The sequence below is a fragment of the Oryctolagus cuniculus genome, chromosome 5 (assembly GCF_051225735.1).
Source record: "Oryctolagus cuniculus isolate XC-2025 breed Fujian yellow rabbit chromosome 5, ASM5122573v1, whole genome shotgun sequence".
NCBI classification, from domain to species: domain Eukaryota; kingdom Metazoa; phylum Chordata; class Mammalia; order Lagomorpha; family Leporidae; genus Oryctolagus; species Oryctolagus cuniculus.
The window spans coordinates 121,437,962-121,455,908 of NC_142871.1; the positions used below are offsets into that span (position 1 = coordinate 121,437,962).

The 17,947-nt window shown below is 38.3% G+C and overlaps 1 non-coding gene across 1 annotated transcript; it reads left to right on the forward strand.

Annotated features, from left to right (window-relative positions):
- Positions 1-10,739: 10,739 nt before the first annotated feature.
- Positions 10,740-10,843, forward strand: LOC127493329 (U6 spliceosomal RNA). The gene has a single exon (XR_007923386.2). It is a non-coding gene; the product is annotated as a U6 spliceosomal RNA (small nuclear RNA).
- Positions 10,844-17,947: the final 7,104 nt, after the last annotated feature.

The following is a 17,947-nucleotide window of genomic DNA, read 5'->3' on the forward strand; positions in this document are numbered from 1 at the left end:
TCTCCCCCCCTCCGTCTCTTTTTTCACAGTCTCAGTTCAGTAGCACCATAAATTTACTAAGTCCTAATCTCCTGTTAATTCGCCCCACCCAGAGTCAGGTTTTACTGCTAGGCTCAGGGCCGGTGCAGACCTGAGGTCGCTCTGCTTATGACGTATGTCCAAGATGGCGCCTGCTCTTTGTCTTGCTCGCCCTTGAGAGGTGAGCGGAGAGAGAGAAACCCGTGTCCATACCAGTCACCTTTTTTTTTTTTTTTTCCCTCTCTCTCTCTTCCAGTTAGCTTGGTGAAGTCCCCCCCGCCCCGGGGGTCGTTCCCTCTAGTCTCCTCTCTCCGCTTGCCTGCCGGTGTCTCGGGTTATTGAGGTTCGGCTCACCTCGCGTTCCAGCGCTGGTGTGTTGAGTCTGCCGCTGATGTCCCGAACTGTGGGCTCCCACGCTCTCCACGCAGGTCTGCTCCCCTTCCAGAGCCGATGTGTGGACTCGGAGCCCTGGACTTCCCAAGTCTCCCCGCTGTTGCACTCCCCTTCGAGCACTTGCGCGCAGACCCTGCAGCTTGCGCAGCTCCGTCCCTCGGCTCGGCTTCCGCGGCTCAGTCCCGCGGCTCGGTCCTGCGGTTCGGCTTTCGCGGTGGGCGACCTTGTTCTCCCAGTAGGTCCTCCGATTCACGCCCACTGGATCCAGAAGAGTTTTGTCTGCAATATTTTCCTGGTTCTTTTTTCTGAGGCTACCGTAACTCCCCTTTTATTAAACTAAATTTTCCCGGACTATCGGTGCGCGCCCTCACTATTCCGCCATCTTGGCTCCGCCCCAAGAATTATTTATTAATTAGCCATGGCATGCTGACAGCTGTATGACACATTGTGGAGGCGTGCTAAAGATAAAACATATGGATGCTGTCTTTCATAATTTTCCAGTCCAACTCAAGAAACATGATAGAGATACATGAATATGATGGGGATTTCTGCAAAATTTCCATGACTGGTGAAAAATAATCTGTGTATCAGCTGAATGGTCTCAAACAAACTACTTGGCTATGCTTAACATTGGTTACAGGGCCCTGATATCTGTGTCATTTCTCATTGCCTTCCCAGGTGCGTTAGCAGGGATCTAGATCAGAAGTGAAACAGTCACCTCATTCCATCTATGTATCTAATTCTTCCAGTTTGGCCAAGTCTAATCCAGTTCAGCCAAATCTCTTTTAATTATTGGACTCAAATAACCAGATGAGCCACAGCCTTATCTATAACAATTTCAGCATCTGTGCTTTTGGAGCACATGGACAGCCTGATCTCTAATACCCATAATCTCTGGCAATTCTGAGAGGAGGAATGTGTTTCTAAGATTAGTACATTGTTATAATTAACTCCACAGTCCTTATGTCAGCATCATTTGTTTTCTAAGTTTCCACACTGAGTCTATATTTCATGAAGGTTTTTTTAAATAAAGATGTATTTATTTGAAAGTCAGAACTACATGGGGAAGGGGGAGAGAGAATCCTGCACCTGCTGGTTCATTACCCAAATGTCCTCAACAGCCAGGGCTGAGCCCCATATAAGCCAGAAGCCAGGAGCTTCATCTGGGTCTCCCACATGGGTACAGGAGCCCAAGCACCTTACCCATCTCCTGCTGGTTTCCTAGGCACGTAAGCAGAGAGCTGTATCAGTGGAATCCAATCAGTGTCCACATGGGATTGGTGTCACAGAGAGCAGTTTAATATGCTATGCAATAGTGCCAGTCCCTATTGTAGTTATTTAAATATATTTTTATGTTTTCAAATTTTAACATACATATAAAATTTTATATATTTATGAGTTACTGTGTTATGTTTCATTACAAGTACACAATGGAGAATGTCCAGTCAAGGTAAACATATTTATCTCAAGTGTTTAACATTTCCTCAGACTGTACCCTATGTGGGAGGCCCAGATGGAGTTCCGACTCTGAGCTTTAGCCAGGCCCAGACCTGGCTGTTGAAGCCATTTGGAGAGTGAGTCACTGGAAGAATATTTCTATTTCTCTTTCTCTCTCTCTCTCTCTCTCTCTCTCCCAGGCTCTTTATTTCAAATAAAGAGATAAATAAATCTACAAAACTTTTTACAATTCATGAAAAATATATAGTATTCAAAAACCTATGCACAAATTCCATAGAAGTTTTGCATCAAAATAAATTTATATCTTACTTTATTTTCCATGAAATTTTTGAATTCCCTTCATATTATACATTCCTAAAACACATAGATAAAAAATTAGTAGTCCAAGAACTTCCACAGAATAAATAGTCCCTTAAAACCATCATCCTCATTACCAAACCAAAGTTACAACAAAGACTCAGTTCCTAGTGTTACACAGCATAGAGGGAGACAAAAGTTCACAATATCACTGTGCCACAATGTCAGCTAGTGTGTGTGTGTGTGTGTGTGCGTGTGTGTTTGTGTATCTTTCATGTGTAGTTCATAGTAATGAACCCATTTGCTGCCCTAAAACAAATTTAAATATGTTCTTAGAAGAATGAAAGAAATTAAAAATACTGCAATATCTCTGTATTCAAGATCAGACCCTGTGGACTCAGGTTTCTAAAAGAGGGAATGACAGATTGCCCAACTTTCAAATTCTTCAAGTGATTTGTATCTATAAAATGTAAAATACTAAGCTTGAAAATGATTCAGATGACAAACAGGAACACTCTACATTTTTCCAACCTCTCATAGCATATATAACACTTGTTAGATTATCAAGATTTCTATAATCTATATGGTTATTGCAAACTTACATCATTTACAAGTTTCCAGTAGAGATTCCAAGATGGTGGAATAGGGAGGGAGCTTACTACTTTAGGCTAGTGGGACATAGTTTTAAAAAAGAGAAAGAATGCATTCTCAGAGGAAGTTAGGGAGCAAACTGCAGCGGAAATTCTACAGAATTTCTACAGTTATCCAACAAGTGGTGACTGGATGAAGAAATTATGGGACATGTACACCATGGAATACTACACGGTGGTAAAAAAAAAATGAAATCCTTCCATTTGCAAAACAATGGATACAATTGGAAGCCATTATACTTAGTGAAATAAGCCAGTGCCCAAAGGACAAATACCATATGTTCTCCCTGATCTGTAGAAACTAATAGAGTACATAAAAGGGAATCTACAGGAGTGAAATTGACAGTTAAAGATGTGTTAATTTTTGGGGCCGACGCTGTGGCTCACTTGGTTAATCCTCTACTTGCAGCTCCGGCATCCCATATGGGCGCCGGTTCTAATCCCGGTTGCTCCTCTTCCAGTCCGGCTCTCTACTGTGGCCCAGGAGTGCAGTGCAGGAAGGCCCGAGTCCTTGGGCACCTACACCTGCATGGGAGACCAGGAGGAAGCACCTGGCTCCTGACTTCAGATCGGCGCAGCGCCGGCCAACAGAAAAAGGAAGGTGAACCAACAGAAAAAGGAAGACCTGTCTATCTGTCTCTCTCTCTCACTGTCTAACTCTATCTGTCAAATAAAAATAAATAAATAAATAAATAAGATGTGTTAATTTTTAACAGCCCTTGTCTTGTCTGTGGAGGAACAGTGTTGTTTTTCCTGTTTGTTTTTCTTCCTCCTTCATATGGCTTTTTAAACTGTTTAATCAGTCTAGAATTAATCTTATGAATATTATGTTACCTGAAAATATATCTTTGTAAAAAATAAGTATGTGAATAGGACAGTGAGGAGGAAAAAGGCTGGGAATGTGGGCAGAAAGTAGGGTAGTTTTGAAAGTATCACTATGTTCCTGAATCTGTATATAAGAAATACGCGGACAATGTATACTTGAAATAAAAAATAAAATCTTAAAAAAAAGTTTCCACTGTGGAAGGTAACCTGATACACTATGATTATCTCTATATATGAAATGTCACTGGTGATTGGTTTGCTTTGTTAAATAGAACAGTTTTTCACTCTGCAGATTCAATGACCCAGTTGTTTTTTTTTTTGTGGAGGGAGTGGGCAGGAGTTGAATATTCAGAGCTAAGGTAAGATTCAGAAATTCTGTCTCTGCCTTGTGGTTCCTCTACCGCATTTGTGACCAGCCTTCAAGGGTAGTTGATCCATTCAGGTAGATGTTAACTTATTTATGAAAAGGTGCTTAGGTAGAAAAGAAATGTTTATTAGTTATGGGCAAAAATGTTGAAAATATTATACTAGTAGGTTTAGGAGAAACAGTGTTTAGTAGAAAATAATGAAAAGATCACAGTACAGATAAAAATAAACTTGCAGAGGCAATATCAAATTAAAGTTGCAATATTGGGAGCAAAAAGCAACTTAAATTTATCTTTTTCTTTGAGGGTCAAGAGCAAAAATAATCTCCCTGAGAATCTGTAAACATGTACCTTCACAGGAGTTTGTGTTATGAATTAATCTCACCCATGAGGTCTAAAATAATCTTAAATAGAACATTTCATTTATTCTGCATTCGTGATCTAAAATAATTCTTAAGTGCAGTATTAGGTTTGAAGTAGTCTCAAATTACATTTTTACTATTGGTGTCCAGCACAGAAAACTACCGTGTTTTTACTTGTTATGTATTGAATTCTTTATTTAGTGGAATATTAAGCCTTTGACTACATTCTAAATTAAAAATATATTATTCCAATAATTAAAAAAGACAAAGAAAGGAAGGAAGAAACAAACTATCAAATAAAGAAAAGGAAAAGGAGGAAGAAAGAGATCATTATAATCTTTGAATTGTATCCACTAACTACATTGAATCTTCTCTTTAAAATGATTACTTTAAAGTGATCTGAATCCTGTTGTAGTAATTATCATGTATTTGCTGTGACCCTGAGATTCTAATCCAAAATGTCCCTGATTACAGATGTGTTGACTTTGCAGCTACACATTAGGTATCTTTTCACTTTGGCTTTACAGATTTGATTTAGAGGCTTACTGTACTATGCTAACATCTGAAGTGATAATATCTCATTCAAACAATAACTAGCTTCATTTCCTTTTGGATACCAAATCAAAATTTATCTCTGTATAGGGGTAGGTAACTTGCATTAATTATCTATAGCTACATAACGAATTTCTGTAAAATTCAATGATCTAACACACAACAGTTTATTATCCTGCTGTTTTCGTTTGCCAGTGATCTTAATTACATGATTTACTGTGCTTTATATTTCTTTGTTCACTGTTAGAAATAGCCCTCCAAGGGGCAGGCATTGTGGCATGGCAGATTAAGCCTCCATCTTAGATGCTAGCATCCCATCTGGGTACTGGTTCCAGACCTGACTGCTTTGCTTCTGATTCAGCTCCCTGATAATATGCCTTGGAAAGCAGAAGATGACCCAAGTCCTTGGACTCCTGCACCCACGTGGGAGACCAGAAAGAAGCTCCTGATCTTTGCATTGGCCTGGCCCTGTTCCAGCTACTATGACCATTTTGGAAGTGAACCAGCAGATGGAAGATTCACGCTCTCTCTCCCCTCTTCCTTCTCTTATTCTCTCCTCTCTCCCTTCTCTTAACTCCACCTTTGAATATATATAAAAATAAAGAAAAAATTTCCCTCCAATTCCAATCCTTTTAAAAATTTGCTTATTATATTTATATATGAGGGAGAGAGTGCCAGACAAACAGAACTCTCACCCAATGGTTCAGACTCCATTTGCCCACAAATTGAGAACTGGGATTTAAATACGGACCTTCCATGTCCTTTGTGTGAACTCAATTACTTAAAACATTATCTACTGCTTTTCAGAGTTTGTGTTATAAGGAAACTTGAAAGTGGAACCAAGAATGGAACCTAGTAACTTTGATATGAGATGCAAAAATTCCAAATAGCATCATGACCATTATTTAAATTGCTTCCTCCCTGGATTCAGATAACTGGGACATCTACATTATGATCCTCAATAGTTGTGGAAGCTTTAGCCAGAGCAATTACACAAGAAAAATAAATCAAAGAGATACAAATGGGGAATACTGAAATCAAATTATCCCTATTTGCAGACTATATAATCATATTCATAAGGTAACAAAAGACTCCATTATGAGATTATTGGAACTCAAAAAGGAGTTTGGTAAAGTTGCAGAGTATAAAATCAACACATAAAAATCATAGGTTTTTATGAATACAGGCAATATCATGATTGAGAAAGAAGCTGTAAGATCAGTCCCATTCATAGAGTCACAAAAAATTTAGATACCTTGGGATAAATTTAACTAAGTATGTGAAAGACCTCTACAATGAAAATTACAAAACATTAAGGAAAGAAATAGAAGATGACACAAAAATGTAAAAAGCTTCCATGTTCATGAATTGAAAGAATTAATATCATCAAAAATGTCCATACTTCCCAAAGCAATTTACAGATTCAATGTGACCCTAATCAAAATACCAAATAAATTCTTCCAGAAATGGAAAAAACAACCCTGAAATTCATATGGAAACATAAGAAACCCCAAATAGCTAAATAAATCCCAAACAAAAAAAGCAAGGCTTGGGGTTGGGGGACAGAGCTGTGGCATAGAAGGTCAAGTTGCCATCTGCAGTGCCATAATCTCATGTGGGGGCCAGTTTGAGACCCAGCTGTTCCATTTCCAATCTGGCTCCCTGCTAATGTGCCCGGGAAGGCAGCAGAATATAGCCCAGGTCCTTGGGACCCAGCCAAGCAATGTAGAAGACCCAGAAGAAGCTCCTGGCTCCTAACTTTGGCCTGACCCAGCCCTGGCCATTGTGACCATTTGGGGTGTGAGCCAGCATATAGAAGATATTCATTCTCTCTCTCTCTCTCTCTCTCTCTCTCTCTCTTTCTCTCTCTTTCTCTCTCTCTCTGTCCTCTTTCTCTGTATATCTGCCTTTCAAACAAACAACTAAATCTTTAAAAAGAATAAAGCTTGAGGCACCACAATATCTGATTTCAAGATATTTTACAGGGCAGTTGTATTCAAAAAAGCTTAGTGGCACAAGAGTAGACATGTAGACAAATGGAACAGACTGGAGACCCCAGAAATGAATCCACACATCAACAACCAACTAATCTTTGAAAAATGAGCTAAAATCACTCCCTGCAGAAAGGTCCATCTCTTTTACAAATAGTGTTGGGAAATTGCATCTCTGCGTGCACAAGTAGGAGACAATACCTCTTATTTATACGTGTTATAAAAATCAATTCTCAATGGATCAGGGATCTAAATTTAAGAATTGAAACCATCACATTCTAGAGGAAAATATAAGAGAAACACTACAAGATATTGACAAGAAAAGGAAGGAGTTCTTAGATATGACCTCAGAAGGACAGGCAATAAAGGCGAAAATAGACACATGGGATTATATCAAGCTAAGGAGCTTCTGCACAGTAAAGGAAACAGAGTGGGAAAAATGCTTGCAAATTTATCTCTGATAAAGGGTGAATATCCAGGCTATATAAGGAACTCAAGAAACTCAACAAGAAATTCAGTTAAGAAGTGAGCACAGGATATAAACAGGCATTGTTCAAATGATGAAATACAAATGGCCAACAGACACATGAAGATGAGGTTTTACCTCACCTCAAATAATGAGGTTTCACCTCAACCCAGTTTGAATGGCTAGCATTGAAACATCAAAAAATTTAAAAAAATGCTGATGAGAATGTGGGGAAATAGGTAGAATAATACACTATTGGTGGGAATGTTTCACTAGTACAAGAATTATGGAAGACTGTATAGAGATTCCTCAGAAATTTGAAAATAGAGCTAACACATGATGTAGTTATTCCACTCCTGTGAATTTATCTAAAGGGAATGAAAGAGTGATCTGTACCCACCTCCTCACAAGTTTATAGCAGATCAGTTCACAACAGCTAAGATATGGAATCGACCCAATGTCCCTTAACTGATGACTAGATAAGTAAATTATGGTATATATACATGATGGAATATTATTCAGCTATAAAAAAAGAAAAAATAACAATGAAATCCTGTCTTTTACAATAAATGGATGCAACTGGAGACCATTATCTTAGTGAAATAAGCCAGTCCCAAAAAGGCAAATATCATATGATTTCCCGGATTTGTGGTAACTAAAATGCAGAGTACAAAAAAGTTTAATGTATATTTGTGAACTGTACATTTTGAGAGTTGACCATGGTTTACAGACCCTCTCTATACTCAAAAACAGTAGTTTTTCTGCTTACTACTTGTTGAATTCTTTATTTACTGAGAAGTTAAAGTTGAGATTTTAAAGGAAGTCAAAAGTATGTCATTGTGAAAAATAATAGAAAAACAAGCAAATAAGGTTGAGGATGGGGTGAGAGATGGAGGATATGTTGGGAAGTATCTTTATGCTCTTAAAACTGTATATATGATATTAAAAAGTTATTGCAAAAATTAAAGGGACAAAAAGAAAGAAGGGGGTTTGAGGGAGGGAGGAAGGAGGGAAGTACTGCTTTTTTTTAGAATTGTATCTGAAATATGTGAAATTTGTTATCTTTGTATAAATAAAAATTAAAGAAAAAGATGTCAGCTGGACTGTAGTCATCTTAAAACTTGATTGGGAAGTGTGTGTGTGTGTGTGTGTGTGTGAGTGTGTGTGTTTATTTTTAATCCATTTTCAACCCATGTTTTGACTGGAGAATTTAATGTATTTGTGTTCAAGGTTAATATGGATAGATAAGAACTGACTCTTCCCTTTTTCTTGATTGGTTATAGATTACATGTGCTTTGTTAGTGAATTTGGTGTTATCATGTGATTTCATGTTTACTTAAAATGTAGGACTCTCTTCAGGATTTTTTGTAAGGCTGGTGTGGTGATTAATTGTTTACTTGTCTTGGAAACACTTTATTCCTCCTTTTTTTTTTTTTTTTTTTTTTTTGACAAGCATAATTAGACAGTGAGAGAAAGAGAGAGAGAAAGGTCTTCATTTTTCCCTTGGTTCACCCCCCAAGTGGCTGCTATGGTCAGTGCATTGAGGCCGGTGCGCTGCGCTGATCCAAAGCCAGGAGCCAGGTGCTTCTCCTGGTCTCCTATGCGGGTGCAGGGCCCAAGCACTTGGGCTATCCTCCACGCCTTCCCGGGCCACAGTAGAGAGCTGTTCTGGAAGAGGAGTAACAGGGACAGAATCCAGTGCCCCAACTGGGGCTAGAACCTGGGGTGCCGGTGCCACAGGTGGAGGATTAGGCTAGCGAGCCGCGGCGCTGGCCCCTCCTTTACTTCTAAAGGATAAATTCCCTGAACATAATATTTTTGGTTTAAAAGACTTAGTTCTATATAAGCCAGTCAGAAGTTATTATCTTCTTAAAAGAGTACTCAACAAGTGAAAATTGAGTCATATTTGGAAAACTAAGGGGGAATTAAGTTCCAAATAACATGTAATGGAATTAATTTCAACTTCTGGCCTCTTAAATCTTTGTTATTTTCATATCCTGTTTGGTAGGAATCTCAAATACAGACATTTTGCTCCTTCTTTACCATCTTTACTCAAGCCACATTCTCATGCCTGGACCAGAGAAAACAGCCTAACTAGAATCACAACTGTTTCTCCATTGTTTTTGCTTCATACACAAACCGTAGGCTCCATGTAAAACAAAGTAGGATAATTTGGCTTCTATTTTGTATCTTCTAACATTTTCTATCTTTTCAATATAAAATTGTCACCCTTACCTTGGTTTAAAAGGTCTATAACATCTTTTGTGGGCTGGAATTCTCTGATATCCTTTCATATGCCCTCCACATGGTTTTCATTTTCAGAAAGCTGGCTACCTTGTTACTCCTCAAATGCCCCCGCAGGCTCCTTCCTCTGAGTAGTTGGATATTCTGTATGTAAAAGATACATGCAATATCTTCACGTGTGGTGCTCTCTTCAGTCAGATCTGTGTCAGAGAGATCCTTCCTCACCATTGCTTTCTATTCTGGCACTGTTTTCCTCCTTAATCTTTTACCAAAATCTGACATACTTTGTACTTTTGTAGTTTCCGAAGAGTCTGGCAGTAAGTATTGATGAGAATAGGGATCATACCCCCTTTGTTCATTAGAATGTCCCAAGTGCCAGTTTAAAAGATTAAGAAGAAAAATTTTAAAGGGTGCATTTTCTTCAAGATAACCTTTAGGTATCTACTAGAAAATCATCATAGTAAATATATAAGTCCATAATGATTTGAGTTAGCCTGGAATTGTAAAGCATAAAATCATCAAAAAAAAAAAAAAACTAGAAAAGTACATGTAGCAACCTTAATGGCTCTAACAAAAACCTCTAGGGGTTCATTATATTATTATCTCATTTTAAAATTTAAGATTCTTTCATTGTCATATCTATTATAGAATTTTGAGTAATATCTTTGCCTTAGCAGAGACATAATAGATGTTCTTACCAAAGTTGATTGAATCATCAAATTAGAATAGAATCTTAGGATGAAATGAGTTAGAGACAAGACAAAATTAGAATAACTGATGAAATTACTTATTCTGTCAGATAAAAATTTATTTACATTATTTCATTCCATTTGATTAAGTCCTCTCTTTCCCTCTTGCAGTAATCTAAGTGTTTTCAAAATAGAAACACGGTTGCTATGTCTAATGCAGTCTGCTGAGTGCGAAGAGGTACAAGATGTTTACAATATGTAAACTTAGGGATCAGAAGTGCAGTGATGGTTTTACCACCAGAGAAGTCTTACCGTCAGAGATGCTCTTACTATCAGAGAAGATAAAGTTTACTCAAGAATCTAGTTCCAATTAATAGAAGATGAAGTGTCAAACAAAATGCAAGTAAGTTGCCATAAAAGTTTAAGAAATTGCTCACTTTGGCAGCAAGTGTACTAAAATTGGAACTATACAGAAATCAGCATGGCCCCTGTGCGAGGATGGCATGCAAAAGGTAAAGGAGGGCCAGTACTGTGGTGTAGCAAGTAAAGCCACAACCTGTTTGTGCAGCTTCCCTTATGGGCGCCAGTTGAGTTCTAGCTGATCCACTTGCAATCCAGTTCTCTGCTCTGGCCGAGGAAAGCAGTGGAAGATGTCCCAAGCCCTTGGGCCCCTATACCCATGTGGGGGACCGAGAAGAAGCTCCAGGCTCCTGGCTTCTGATTGGCTCAGCTCTGGGTGTTGATACCACTTGGGGGTGAACCAGGAGATAGAAAACCTCTCTCTCTCTATCTGCCTTAGCCTCTCTGTTACTGTGCTTTTCAAATAAATAAATAAATCTTTAAAAATGAAAGTTGAAAGAGGAATAATTTTTAATCAAACTTAGATGGCTTCATAGACATTAACTACACCTTGAAATATTATGTGAGAGGGGCCGGCACTGTAGCACAGCAATTAATGCCTTGGCCTGAAGCCTTAGCATCCCATAGTGGCGCTGGTTTGAGACCCGGCTGCTCCACTTCCGATCCAGTTTTCTGCTATGGCCTGGGAAAGCAGTAGAAGATGGCCCAAGTCCTTAGGCCCCTGCACCCACATGGGAGACCTGGAAGAAGCTCCTGACTCCTGGCTTCGGATCGGCACAGCTCCTGCCGTTGCGGCCAACTGGGGAGTGAACCAGTGGATGGAAGACCTCTCTCTCTCTGTGTGTCTCCTTTCTTTCTGTGTAACTCTGATTTTTGAATAAATAAAATAAATTTTAAAAAAAAGAAATATTATGTGACAGCTCATTTTTTAAGACAAAGATAGTGATAAAGAGAGAGGAAAAAAGAGAGAAAGAAACAGAGAGAATCTTCCATCTGCTGATTCACTCTCTAAAATGGCCACAATGGCCAGGGCTGGACCAGGTCAAATCCTGAAGCCTGAAGCTCCATCTAGGTATCCCGCATTCCCACATGCTCTGCTGCCTTCCTGTGTGCATTAGCAGGGTGCTGGATTGGAAGAGGAACACCCAGGACTCCAACCAGCACTCCCATATGGGATGTCAGCATTGCAGCTCACAGTTTAGCTCATTGCATCACAACACTGGCTCATTGATATCTCATTCTGATGTCAAATATTTAATAGAAACTCTTAAAATCCTATCCTAATATCAATTCTAAGGAATCAATGATGATGATATATTAAAAACATATTAGCTGTAAATTTCCTGTTCTTAGGATACTGGATAACAGAAAGAATGTGAAGTTGTTTAAATGTGGGATATCTCGGAGTAAAATGAAATCATTACTATTTACAATTGAGTATATGTTTCCATATACATTAAATGAACTTCAAGTGATTGTTCATATGACAGAACTTATGCTGCCAACAGACACGTGAAATAACTGCTCAGGATCACTAGCTGTCAGGGAAATGCAAATCAAAACCACATGAGGTTTCACCCAGGTTAGAATTGCTCTCATACAGAAATCAACAAACAACAAATGCTGGCAAGGATGTGGAGGAAAAGGTACCCTAATCCACTGTTGGTGGAAATGCAAACTCATAAACCACTGAGGAAGACAGTATGGAGATACCTCAGAAATCTGAATATAGACCTGCCATATGGCCCAGCCATCCCACTCCTGAGAATTTACACAAGGGAAATGAAATCAGTAAACAAAAGAGATATCTGCACCTCCATGTTTATTGCAGCTCAATTCACAATAGCTGAGACGTGGAATCAACCTAAATGCCTATCAACTCAAGACTGCATAAAGAAATTATGGGATATGTACCCTATGGAATTCTACACAGCAGTAAAAAAACAAAAAAAAAAAAAAAAGAGAGAGAGAGAGAGAGAGAATGAAATCTGGTCCTTTGCAACAAAATGGATGAATCTGGAAAAAATTATACTTAGTGAAATAAGCCATTCCCAAAGGGACAAATACCATGTGTTCTCCCTAATCTGAGAACTAATAAAGTACCTAAAATGAAATCTGTAGCAGTGAAATTGACACTTCGAGAAGGGATGACTTCAGCTGCCCTTGTTTTGGCTGTCAAGGAATAGTTTCACTTTGTTTGTTTGTTTGTTTGTTTTCATACTATGTGTTGAACTCTTTACTTAACATAGAGCTAATCATGTGTGTATAAATTCAATTGAAAATAGATCTCAGTGATTGCTCCTCTTCCAGGCCAGCTCTCTGCTATGGCCCGGGAAGGCAGTGGAGGATGGCCCAAGTCCTTGGACCCTGCACCTGCATGGGAGACCAGGAGAAGCACCTGGCTCCTGGTTTCGGATCAGCGTGGTGCACCGGCTACAGCGTGCTGGCCGTGGCGGCTATTGGGGGGTGAACCAACAGAAAAGGAAGACCTTTCTCTATGTCTCTCTCTCTCTCTCACTGTCCACTCTGCCTGTCAAAAAAAAAAAAAAAAAAAAAGAAAGAAAGACATTATGCCTATCTTTGAATATTACCTGTTTTGAAAATAACATTAAAAAAACTTTTAAGAGACGTTCATGGTTCTTAAACTGTAGAAGTACTCAAAGTCACTGAAAAAGATAAAGAGTTTCACAAGATCAGGAAATGATATTTCTCAGGAAGGGTATGTAGAAGAAAATGGGATCACTGTCAGTAGTTCTCAACTCCAATGTCATCGACCACTATGGCAGTCTGGTGACAATCTGTGGCCATCTTCCCAGAAAATGCAAATGTTTGCAACTGCATCCAATTATCTGTATAGAATTACAAACAAAGCCAAGCTACTGAACTAATGTCCCTTCTGTGGATTTTACTGAAGTGCATCAGCTCAAGGTTAACAACTCTTGCACATCTGGTTGCTAGAAAACAGTCTACATATGGAAACTGTAAAACTGAGCAAGTTACATGAGCCTCAGTTTCTCTGCAGCACAGTGAGAATTGTAATAACTAACCATGGAATTCCATGTCATGAAGGTAAGGATTAAATAAAATAACACATATAAAGAAGCTATCACAGTGTACTGCAGGGTTTAAGTGTAGGAAATAGGCTTTTATTCAAATTTTATATAGTCTCCCAACCTGATATATCGACTCTAGCAGAAAAATAAACTCTCCATAGGGGATTCTGTTATATATATCAACAGCAAGCTGTTCAGTGACAATGAGAAGACAAATGTCAGTTTCCCTTTCAAGCATATGTCCCTATTGGTAAGGTGATAATTATACAGCGTTTGCTTCACTAGGTCAGCCAGAAAGAGGCTATGTAATTTTTATTCTCCCCAAATATTTCTATTCTCTGAATGGAAGTGGGTTCAATAGAAAATTATAGGAAGTGAAAAAGAACAACACAAAAGATATGAACCATAAGGTTAAAAAAAGATACACTTGGGGACCTAGAAAGTCTGAATAATTCCAATCAAAATTTAAAGTTAGTTTGAATGGAGTAAGCCTGTGAATACCCATATGGATAAAAATGAGCGGAAAAAATGGACAATATTTCACTGGAGCACAAGTCAGCCTCCCCTGGAGGAGAATGTTCATCACCCAGCCTAAGTGTCAGCCCAAGGCCTGCCTCATTAGTGCCTTTGCAGAGCAAAACAAACTCTTTATGGAGAGATGCTCATTGGCAAAGAAACATTGCACTGTGTTAAGCATGGATAATAGGTTACTCATTTTTAATAGGGGTACTTTTTTTTTTGTGCCATGGACATATCTGCATTCATGATTCTCATGTGAAAATGCAGTGGTGAGAATTGAAGAAAGAATAGATTTTAACCTTTTCACTGTGCTTCCACTGTTTAATAGGATTGTTCACTCTCATTTACACACATAAACATAGCATTCTAAATGCTAAAGAAAAATCAGAACTCATTCTTGAAAGATGTAGTTACCAATAAGAAGCTGGAAGAAAGCCTTCATGTAGGAAAAAATAAATATCCTCTCCATTCGAAAAATTCAGACTGAAGGTTGTGTCTGAGAGTCCCATGGCTTCAGGCCATTCAATTTGGACTAGAGTCCTCTGAGAACTTTTCTAACTACCCTATCTGCTCTGTAGAAGGAGAACTTTTCTGTCCTTATCACTGCTCAGCTATGTAATTTTAGGAAATTAATTCTCAACTCTGTAACTCATTTTATCACCTGGAAAAGAGTGCTAGTAATAGAACTTAATCCATGAGCTTGCTGTGGTTGGTAAATAAGCTCACTTAGTTAAATTAGTGGTACCATCAACCAATAAGTAGAGGTCAGGGATATTGCTATACACCCTGCAATATATAGGACAGCATTCAAAACAAAGAATCGACTGTTCTAAAATATCAGTCATGCTGACATTGAGAAACCCTCATCTAGAACAACGGTTTTCAACTTGAACACACACTATAATCATGGGAAGCTCTAACAACTTTTCCACTTATATGTCTTTTCAGAGATTCTAGTTTAATTGATGTAGAATTTAGCATTGGCAAGAAAATTTGAGAAAAACTTGACTGGATATTTGTTAAAATTATTGCTGCTGGGTGGTCTTGTGGCACAGCAGGTTAAGCCTCCTCTACATCTCATATTGGAGTACTTGTTCAAGGTCTGGCTATGACATTCCCAATCCAGCTTCCAGAAAATATAGCTGGGAAGGCAGCAGAAAATGGCCCAAGATTTGTGCCCCTGATGATCACTGGGAATCTCAGATGGAGTTCTGGGATCCTGGTTTCATCCTTGTTCTGCACCGCCTCCCCATCCCAGTAGATGAAAATAAATAAACATTTAAAAAAATTAACACCACTTTCATTTCTTTTCAGAGATTCCAATTTCATTGACATAGTTTAGCCTAGCCAACAGAAGCTGAGAACAAATGAACTAGAAGCTTGGTTTCTCGGACACCCTAACATTCACTACAATTAGTAAAGAGGCTCCTGGATCGGGCATTTCACAAGTCAGCATTGGTGTGACAAGTTGTATAACAGGGAAGACACTGCCAAATATTGGTAAAGTGAGTGCCAGAGGATAAAAGAACACCACATTTAAATTTGCTTGCTAAGGAACTTGATGATTTCATGTCTCAGAACTGTTCTTCCTCCATTCTGTAATTCTCATCTGAGTTCATCTTAGTAGCTTCAATCTTTTACCCCTACTAATGTCAAAATTAACAAGCTTAATTACAAAACACAGAGCTTGTTGATTTTAAAATGCAATTCTTCAAGCAAGTATATTTGCAATTGGTTTTGTTTTACTATTTACTCTTCAGTTATCGTATGAGTTCTTAAGGGCCAAGCTGATCATTTTCACCCTCGTTGCATTTTTAATATTTGAATATGAGAATTAAATGGATTCCAAGTGAAGAATTCAATAAGTAATTAATATTAGTATACCAGAGAAGTGGTGACTATTGAGGAAATCAACAGTTTATTTCAAATCTAAAAGCAATAAAATCCAGATGTAAAAGTCCAGGGGATATGAACAATGACTTTTCAACCCAGCTTTGGGCAAAATAACTATCCGTTCTGTGCCTTGATTCCTTCATCTACTATACCCCTTCTTTAGAACCATGGACATTTAAATGAAGTTAAACTTAGGATGCATCTAACACAGAGCTTTGATTATATCCACTATTTTTTCAATACTAGCTTATATTTATTTTATTAGATCTCTTAGGAGTTTCTGTTTTCATTTCTATAAATTCACTCACCTCTCAATAAGAGTTCTAAATTTGTTAATTTTTTATTTCAAAATCATTTAATAGTCTTGAATTACCAAAACTATCCCTACCAAGTAAGTATATTTACAAATTATGGGAATAGATTAAGAGCACCCAATGGGAATAAGCAAAATCAGTTTAATCAGTTTAATGTAGCAAGGGAGTCAGCCACCATCACTTGCATTTTGGCAAAGACTCAAAGGCAGAGATTTTGAAGCTTTGTGGTTATTGAAAAGGAAAGTTTCAGATATTCACCTATTGGAGGCTAGTGGAGTGGATAGATTGGAGGCAGGCTAATGAGAAGTGAGGCACCCTAGGTGATTGGTTAGTGCAATGTATTTGGCTTTCTCTGGTTGGTACTAAATTGGAGGTCTGGGGAGGGGGTACCAGGGAAGCTCCCCATTACTGATTAATTCTGACCACTCGGGGCCAGTTACTGTAGAGATTCTGGTTTGAGCCCCTGAACTGTTTGCTGCCAAATCTGAGAGTTCCATGGCTTCTGGCCATTCAATTTGGGCAATTCAATTTGTGTTTTAGCTTTCCATTGTGGCTTAGCTTCACCATCTAGCCGGTTTCTAGATGTTGGGGTCAGAGTCCAGTTTTGTATATGATTTTGAGCATTGTCCATCTGCATATTTGCTATAAGGAGTGGGGAAGATCATAGTAAATAAGGCTAGTCTAAATTAAATATCTTGTTAAAAGGTACTAAAGTTGTTACTACAAAATCTATTTGCTGATGCCCAACATTCATTTAAAGTTGAACTGTGTTAAAATTCAAGCTAATTAACTCTGAGACAATTATTTGGTTTGAACACTAAACTTCATGGTTATTTAATCTTCACAGCTTGTTGTTCAAAGTGAGGGGATATTTTGGCATCTACTTACTTAACAAATTCACATTCACATGTGGTTCACATCCATACCAACTATGCCCTTCACTTTTATCCACTCATTAATAATCATAAATTTAAATGAATAATGTAAGCCTTGAATAAATATTTCTACTTAGTCTTTCAAGTGCTACTTTCAGTGTTTGGCTTTTCTAAGCCCTAATCTATTCTTTTCTAATTCTTTTAGAAAAAAGAATTGTGGGGTAATTCTGTTATTGCATCAATCTAAGTATACAAATTATAAAATAATAGGAATGAAGTATTATTGTTCTTATCTACATTGGCACAATGGAGTGTGACTATATAGTCGTAATTTTCCTCCAAATTAGTTTAAAAAGTCTACTGTGGCTAAACTTAAGACAACATACACCTACTTTGTGCCTCTGACACTGAGATTCTCACACTCCTCATATTCTATGAGGTTATGCAAAAATCAAGGAAAGATTTTAACTACAGCCTACAGGAGTCTTGGTAGAACACTGTGATTCTCCTAGAGTAGGAGAGCATGGGAGGCTAACAAGGAAAACCCCAAGGTCAGTCTCCCAGTCATGCTTCTCTGTCCTCTGGGTGGCTGTCATGGGACGGTTTGTCATTGCCTTCTGGGA